Source organism: Sinocyclocheilus anshuiensis, unplaced genomic scaffold (assembly GCF_001515605.1).
Source record: "Sinocyclocheilus anshuiensis isolate Anshui unplaced genomic scaffold, SAMN03320099.WGS_v1.1 scaffold392, whole genome shotgun sequence".
NCBI classification, from domain to species: Eukaryota; Metazoa; Chordata; class Actinopteri; order Cypriniformes; family Cyprinidae; genus Sinocyclocheilus; species Sinocyclocheilus anshuiensis.
In genome coordinates, this window is record NW_015557091.1 from 4,504,213 (window position 1) to 4,513,150 (window position 8,938).

An 8,938-nucleotide genomic window follows, 5' to 3' on the forward strand; every position below is an offset into this window, starting at 1 on the left:
GACAGCTTTGGTACCTTTATTTCCGAGAAAGCATTTAACTCAAGTTTTGAATTGAATGTCAATAAATAAAAAGTGTTCTGTCAGGACAACTCTCGGAGTGATTTGCATGGTTATATACATGACAATGTTAATGTATTTGGTCTTGGCTGAAGATCTGCTACGCTTCTGCTGCTGCCGATACTTGCTACTGCCAATACATCCACAACATGCTGCTGTGAGCATGTAAGGAATATTGCTGCTGCACATATAACATATTTGAATAACCCCCATAGCATACACCCCGTAGCAGATATATACAGGTGGAGCTGGGGAAGTTGGATGTTTTTTTATTTATGCTGCTACTGCTACAGCAAACACTGACAAGTATTTGAATGTTGCAGCGAGCTCATTGGCTACCGTTACAGGGAAGAACCAATCAGCTGTGCCATGTGATAATAATGTCATTATGTCACATTGAGTTAGATCTATTGGACTTCGCCATCTAGAGTTTCATGCCAGAACTTTGTATATACAAAATAAAAGGTAAGAAACCCTGAGTTGTCCTTGCAAACAAAACAAGCAGCACATCAAGTATAGTCCATTTCACATATAAATGACTCATGAGCTTGTCCTTTTAGTGATTTGTTCAAAATGACTCATGAATTGAAAAGGTTTGAATCAGTCTAAAGAATTGTTCACTGTCTGAATTTATTGAATCAGTCATGAATTTCAGTGACGTCTGTCTTAAAATTATTTTATTTATATAGCGGTTCAATTAGATTTTTTATCTAATTTGTGCTGTCTACTTTGAAATTTGTTTAAGAGATTTTTTTTCTCTTAATAAATGTTTATCAATTAAATGTTTTAAGAATATTGTGATATAATTTTTTGCTTAAATTGTTCATTAACTTTACATGCTGTTGGGTTATGAACACAATCATCTAAGTTAAATGTGCATATAAAAGCATTCAACACTGTATTTCATGTTGCAAGTACGTGACAGCTTATGAAACTAACAAAAATAAAATAGCTTATATTGCTCCATAAAATGTGTGGGTTTTCATTTTAGAAATGCAGGTAAAATAGGTTCAACACAAATAGATCTCAGCCTAAATAAATGTGATTGGTGGGCGGACATTCTGGAGGAAAGCAATTTTTTTCAGAGCACAAAGTAGCAGCATGCAACCTCATGTCTCCTCTGTGTTGTTCTTTCATCACATAAAAGCTAAATGCTGTTAGATTGGTTGTGAATAAAGTCACCTCTGATTAAAATATTTTTTATCTTGCGCTAGCAGTCGACCACGACAAAGCAGCAGGGATTTTGTGTTCGATGTTAGCAAGGGGTGCCGCTTTCATTTCCGCCTGTGTTGCGCAGCCTCTCTCCCACAGAAAATGAACTGAGGAGAAAATCAAAAAGAGATGTTCAAGGTGATGCAATATTTTTTGTTGTTACACAAAATGAAATGTTAAAATACCATGTCTAACATAGATATATATATAGAGACAACTGTTACTTGCTTGTTTGTATGAGTGTCCCTGACAAGTGGAATGAGTTTGGGCGGTACTATCTGTTAGTCCAACCAACTGAAAGTGTTCTTGGCAAAAAATAAAAAATAAAAAAAAATAAATATATATATATATAATATTTTTTTTAGGATATATATATAATATTTTTTTAGTGGCGCAAGTGACACAGAAATTACACACTTCACCTTCAACCTTCCTGTTGTGTTCAAAAACTGGGTACAACTTCTGTATTGGGGGTCAATTGGATCCATATTGGTTTTCATTCGAAAAGAGAAAAATACTAAAGATTACTATTTTTTTTTTTTTAACTATTTCCAAAAGAAAATTAACAACTAAAAACAGACTTTGACAGATTTTTGACTGTGAAAGTCAACTATATAAAGAAACAGGGAATTTTCCTTGGATAATTCAAAAGACGGGTCTTAATTTAGAGTAACCTTTGAGACATTCATAATTTCTCATGAATTTCATATTTTACTGTTTGACAAGCTAAAAAGGGTTTTCTGTTTTTACCTGACCCTTTAGTGATTTTTGTCAAATTGCATGAAAACTAATCAGGGTAAATTTTTGTACAGCCTTTCAAAACATATTTCCCCTTCAGGAACTCGAGCTGCGTTGAAGTCGCTTTGGGAACGTCAAACGCTGCATGCACATTCACTAATAGTGGGAAATAAATAAGCTGTCATTACCAAAACAATATTTTCTTTTCTGCAAAATCACATTTATTATTAATTTACCATTGGACTTTTAAAACCTTGCAGGCCAGTTTCTTTTTCACTCTAGTTAACACAGGGAAGGTGAAAAGAAGTGGTCCATGAAAACCAGTATTGACAGGTGGGGTACACCTCCTTCTACAACAAGGTCTGGAAAAGTCATTGGAACCATGTGGCATTCTGAGTGGCACTCGGCCAAACTGCACACTCTCGCACACACGGATGACAAGAAAAGTGCATTTTGGTGGCTTCCAAAATGTAAACTAGTAGCAGGCATTAGTGGTTCTAATTAATGAACACTGCAATATTTAGTACATTATAGTGCATAAATCATTAATTTAGTAGTTTGTTTGGCTGATTACAATTCTGAGCACATATATGTGATCAGACATGTAATTGTATTAAAAAATTAAGATATGCGTGTCATCATGATGTTTACCAAATCAATGATGTTCTCAGGGCTGGACTGGGAGAAAAAATCGTCCCTGGCATTTTTTGGTCCAGGCGGTCCACCACCACTTCGATATATATATATATATATTATTTTTTTCTATTTGAATATATTTTAAAATGTAATTTATTCTGCGATTTCAAAGCTGAATTTTTAGCAACATTACTCCAGTCACACGATCCTTCAGAAATCATTCTAATATTGTAATCACTACAAGAATTGTTTTTTAAAGGAGCTTTTTTTTTTTTTTTGTTTTTTCAAAAAGCATCCTTGCTAAAAGTATTAATTTCTATAATTTATCATTTATACACATTTCACAATATTACTGATTTTGCTGTACTTTGTTGTACTTTGGATCAAATAAATGCAGGCTTGGTGAGCAGAAGAGAATTCTTTAAAAAAACATAAAAAATCTTACTGTTCAAAATTTTTATAACTGGTAGTGTAGATATGTATCATTGCATCTAGTCGTTTTGGATAAGAATAAAACGTCAGGTCTGACAATATCGTGTCTTTTTTAATTTAAATCTAGATGTATTCGCATTGGCCCATGGAAACCTCTATGAACACAATTGACTTGACTTGGCCAAAAAAATCGCGGGGGACAAATTTACGCTTTATTAAAAAGTGTTTACGTATTCTACACTCACGGCGCGCGCACACATTAGGATAGGTTAGATGCCTGCCTCTACTGCGAGTCCCTATCAAGCACTTTACAGATTCAACTACTCTCTTCTCCTCCTGCCTGGCTCTTTGGCCCGCTTCACTCACCGCAGAGCAAGCCTGTTCTTGATAATGCTGCTGTGAAAACATGGGAAAAGTCGACGAGGAAGAAGTTGGGGTGAAGCGATCTTTATATAGGCGGAGCAAAATACTTCATCGCTCCGTCTATAGCGCATTGTGATTGCATGATTTACGCTGTCTATACAGGAGACAATCCAATGGGCCACTGGCTGCTCGCTGTCCCTGCGTGATTGTCCTTGGCAAAAAAATAAAAAATAATTCTGTCGGCCCCTTAAGTGCATCGGCCCACCGGGAAAATGCCCGGTATACCCGATTACCAGTCCAGCCCTGGATGTTCTCTGAATCCTGTTCATAAATAAACCGAACCATCATGCAAATTAATCGTGTACACATATATCATATGGTTCAATATGTTTCAGTTGTGAAGACATGCTGCAGACAAAAACTGATGATATATGCAATTTCTAAAGAAATACAATCCAAGACACTGTGCCTACTGTAACAGCCTGGCAGTGTGGGACTCTGAGGTGATAGTGATGCCCAAGAAGCAGCCAGGTGCTGTGCTGCCAAAAGGGCAATAAACGGAGCACCCCAAGGCACTGGCACGGATAAGCACTTATCAGCAAGAATTCCCATTTTCAACCCACTGCCAGCATCTACAGCCCAATGATTTCCTGTGCCAGGTTTAAACTGCACTAATTAAGCTGTCTTATTAAAGTCAAAATCTTGACACCTCTGTCATCTTAGTGTTAAACCTGTTGTTGTTTGACTTACTTTCTTCTATTCTAGCTTAATGTGCAGAGACAACTATAAAGTAGTAAGCTATTTATCAGTCGACTCACCTGAAAAGTGTAAACAACATATCTCTGTGGAGCTATTAAAATATTCATCTGTATGTTTGAGCATCCTGATCTGCCTGACAACAGTTACGCTTGCTCAACCAATGGTGTGAGTTTGGGGCGGGGCTATCTATTTGTACAACCAATGGACCAACACAGCAATTTCGTTATGAAACTGCACAATGATCAAGCGTGGAATTGTCATTTTACAGTAAATATTTTCATATAAAAGCTGTAAAAAAAAGAGTCTTATCTACATCTAAATCTATATCTAAATACATACTGTGTAACAAGTTTGGAGTCAGTAAGTAATTTTTTTATGACATGAATACCACTATTCAGCAAGGATGCATTAAATTTATCAAAAGTACAAAAAAATCTATATCAAATAATCACAGTTTCTACGAAAATATTAAGCAGCACAACTGTTTTCAACACTGATCTTGAGCACCAAATCAACATTAGAATGATTTCTAAAGGATCATGTGACACTGTAGACAGGAGTAATGATGCTGAAAATTCAGCTTTGCCACAAAGGAATAAATTACATTTTAAAATATATAAAAATAGAAAACACAAAATAGTTATATTAAAATAGTTAATATTAAAAATAATTTTAATATTTTTAAACTGTAAAAATTCCCTATATTACTTAAAACATATTTAAATATTTCAACTGTAAAAATTCCCTATATTACTTTAATTTTCTGTATTTTCAATCAAATAAATGCAGCTTTGGTGAGTATTAAAACTTTCAAAAACATTAAAAATCTCACTAACCCCAAACTTTCAAATGGTAGTGTACATCCTCCACAACCAAGCACCCAGCAAAATGTTTGTGTCATATGCTATTCTCAGTGAATTCGCCTATGTATTTTTTGGACATTACTAGGACTGAAAGTTTGATTTTTTTTTCTCAAGACATTTTTTGAGCAAGTTGGAAATTCAGCCAAGCCTTTTTCTTTACTATAGTGATGATTTTTTTTTTACCTGTGCTTTTGTGCCAGGAGATGGCTGTAAGATGTGAACAAACTGTAAATAAAATGAAAAATCACCTGCCTGTGATTTCCATCTCAGTGCAGATTTCACAGAACAGGAGTGCAAATATTGCAGCAAACAGTGACGCAACGTTATAGACTCAATTCTGCAAAGGTTAAGCCAAGTCCAGCACATTAAACAGACCATCTCGCTCAGATTCTGCATGCGGGTGTGTGACTGCTGAACTGTGGTTGAGAGTCCCAGACGGCAGACTGTGTGCAGTTTGGGAGGGTTTGGATTGGGTGGAACTGTGACTGGCAGAAGACTCGATTTGTTCCCATCTGATTTCCTGTTTGCTTATATTTGTAGATTTCTGGAAAGCACGTTGTGCAGCGAAAGCCGTGAAACTGCCTGGATATATTACGTCTGGCTCAAAATGCTTAAATAAATGGACACACCATAGCAGACTTAAGGGTGGGACTGCGGGAATATGTTTTGTGTTGTTCAATGGCAGATTTAGGAAACCTGTTTGAAAACAGTCATTATTTCTGCATTTAAACATCACTTTTATGGCAGATCTCAGTGGTTTCATTTAAGTCTCTTGCCTCACAGGTTATAACAGAAATAAATAAAACAGAATTAATTAAACTTTCTAATATAATATATTAATAAAAAATACCCAGCTGTTTAGGGTAAGTAACATTTTTTAAAGAAATTAATACTTTCATTCAGCAAGAATGCATTAAATTGTTTAAAAATGACAGAAAAATGATCATAAATTATCCTAGTTTCCACAAAAATATTAAGCAGTACAACTATTTTTAACATTGATAGTACAAAATGTTTCTTGAGCAGGAAATCAGCATGTTTTCTGAAGGATCATGTGACACTGAAGACTGAAGTAATGATGCTAAAAACTACTTTCAAATAAAAAACAAATCACTGCTCCTAAACATTTTAACTGTAAGAATGTTCGAGTTCATATTAAAAAGATTGATTGTAGACATATTCATTGTAACATTAGAGTCTTCCCTAATGTAAAAAGTCTCTATTTGCTTTTCAGTTAATCTCAATGCTGTCTAGGAAAAGCAAGAACAAATGTGATCTTTCCTATACAATCAAATGTATGAAAGCCAATCTGTAAGTAAATTAAAAAAAAAAAAAAAAATGGTGACACCCACATGGTTTCTGATTGACACGTTATGACACGGGAGGACAGCTCAGCCAATCTGCCATCCTGGCCGGGACATGGAACATTCTAATTATACGCCCAGCCATTCCACATTCATCAGCACACATGACTCTTTCAGTGGTAATAAGGTCTTCAGTTGCTGCTTTCACATTGTAATGTCTTAATTACTGTGATTGCTGGAAAGACATCGTTCCATTACCCACACGCACATATGGAGAAAGCAGCTACGCCGTGTGCATGCTAAACTAACAACTACAGGTAATGAACGGAGACATAAACCTATAGAGTCCAATCCTTTGCTCGTAATGCTTTTCAAATTATGCACAGGTAAGCACTCGCCTCAGGCCATTTGCGAGCTAGGTAGGAAAACAGTGCCCAGAAGCAAGTCCAACGGGCCCAATTATACTCCTTGCAGTCCTGTTCCTTTAGGTCTGCTGTGAGTATTCGAGGCCCTTAGTCCTTCTAATTTGCATATGACCTGCAGTTTTACGTGTTTGTGCTTTGAATATTACCATATCACTGGGTTATTACTGACAACGGAAATGAAATATGTCTACAACACATGCAAATTAATTCGATTAAACAGGCAACGTTATAGACTCAATTCTGCAAAGGTTAAGCCAAGTCCAGCACATTAAACAGACCATCTCGCTCAGATTCTGCATGCGGGTGTGTGACTGCTGAACTGTGGTTGAGAGTCCCAGACGGCAGACTGTGTGCAGTTTGGGAGGGTTTGGATTGGGTGGAACTGTGACTGGCAGAAGACTCGATTTGTTCCCATCTGATTTCCTGTTTGCTTATATTTGTAGATTTCTGGAAAGCACGTTGTGCAGCGAAAGCCGTGAAACTGCCTGGATATATTACGTCTGGCTCAAAATGCTTAAATAAATGGACACACCATAGCAGACTTAAGGGTGGGACTGCGGGAATATGTTTTGTGTTGTTCAATGGCAGATTTAGGAAACCTGTTTGAAAACAGTCATTATTTCTGCATTTAAACATCACTTTTATGGCAGATCTCAGTGGTTTCATTTAAGTCTCTTGCCTCACAGGTTATAACAGAAATAAATAAAACAGAATTAATTAAACTTTCTAATATAATATATTAATAAAAAATACCCAGCTGTTTAGGGTAAGTAACATTTTTTAAAGAAATTAATACTTTCATTCAGCAAGAATGCATTAAATTGTTTAAAAATGACAGAAAAATGATCATAAATTATCCTAGTTTCCACAAAAATATTAAGCAGTACAACTATTTTTAACATTGATAGTACAAAATGTTTCTTGAGCAGGAAATCAGCATGTTTTCTGAAGGATCATGTGACACTGAAGACTGAAGTAATGATGCTAAAAACTACTTTCAAATAAAAAACAAATCACTGCTCCTAAACATTTTAACTGTAAGAATGTTCGAGTTCATATTAAAAAGATTGATTGTAGACATATTCATTGTAACATTAGACTCTTCCCTAATGTAAAAAGTCTCTATTTGCTTTTCAGTTAATCTCAATGCTGTCTAGGAAAAGCAAGAACAAATGTGATCTTTCCTATACAATCAAATGTATGAAAGCCAATCTGTAAGTAAATTAAAAAAAAAAAAAAAAATGGTGACACCCACATGGTTTCTGATTGACACGTTATGACACGGGAGGACAGCTCAGCCAATCTGCCATCCTGGCCGGGACATGGAACATTCTAATTATACGCCCAGCCATTCCACATTCATCAGCACACATGACTCTTTCAGTGGTAATAAGGTCTTCAGTTGCTGCTTTCACATTGTAATGTCTTAATTACTGTGATTGCTGGAAAGACATCGTTCCATTACCCACACGCACATATGGAGAAAGCAGCTACGCCGTGTGCATGCTAAACTAACAACTACAGGTAATGAACGGAGACATAAACCTATAGAGTCCAATCCTTTGCTCGTAATGCTTTTCAAATTATGCACAGGTAAGCACTCGCCTCAGGCCATTTGCGAGCTAGGTAGGAAAACAGTGCCCAGAAGCAAGTCCAACGGGCCCAATTATACTCCTTGCAGTCCTGTTCCTTTAGGTCTGCTGTGAGTATTCGAGGCCCTTAGTCCTTCTAATTTGCATATGACCTGCAGTTTTACGTGTTTGTGCTTTGAATATTACCATATCACTGGGTTATTACTGACAACGGAAATGAAATATGTCTACAACACATGCAAATTAATTCGATTAAACAGCCCTCTAATGGATTTAGTTTAGTGAAGTCAACAAAAAAGCTCTTTGGTCTATGAGACAGCATTTTTTTTATAATAATTTAATATTATTTATGTTATCTAACATACACACACCATAATGCACTAGTCAAAGTTTAATAGAGTACTTCAGCCAAAATAAAAAATGTAAATAACATTTATTTACTTTCATGTCATTCCAAACTGTTCAACGTGGAACATATGAGAATTATATATATATATATATACAGTGGGTACGGAAAGTATTCAGACCCCCTTCAATTTTTCACTCTTTGTTATATT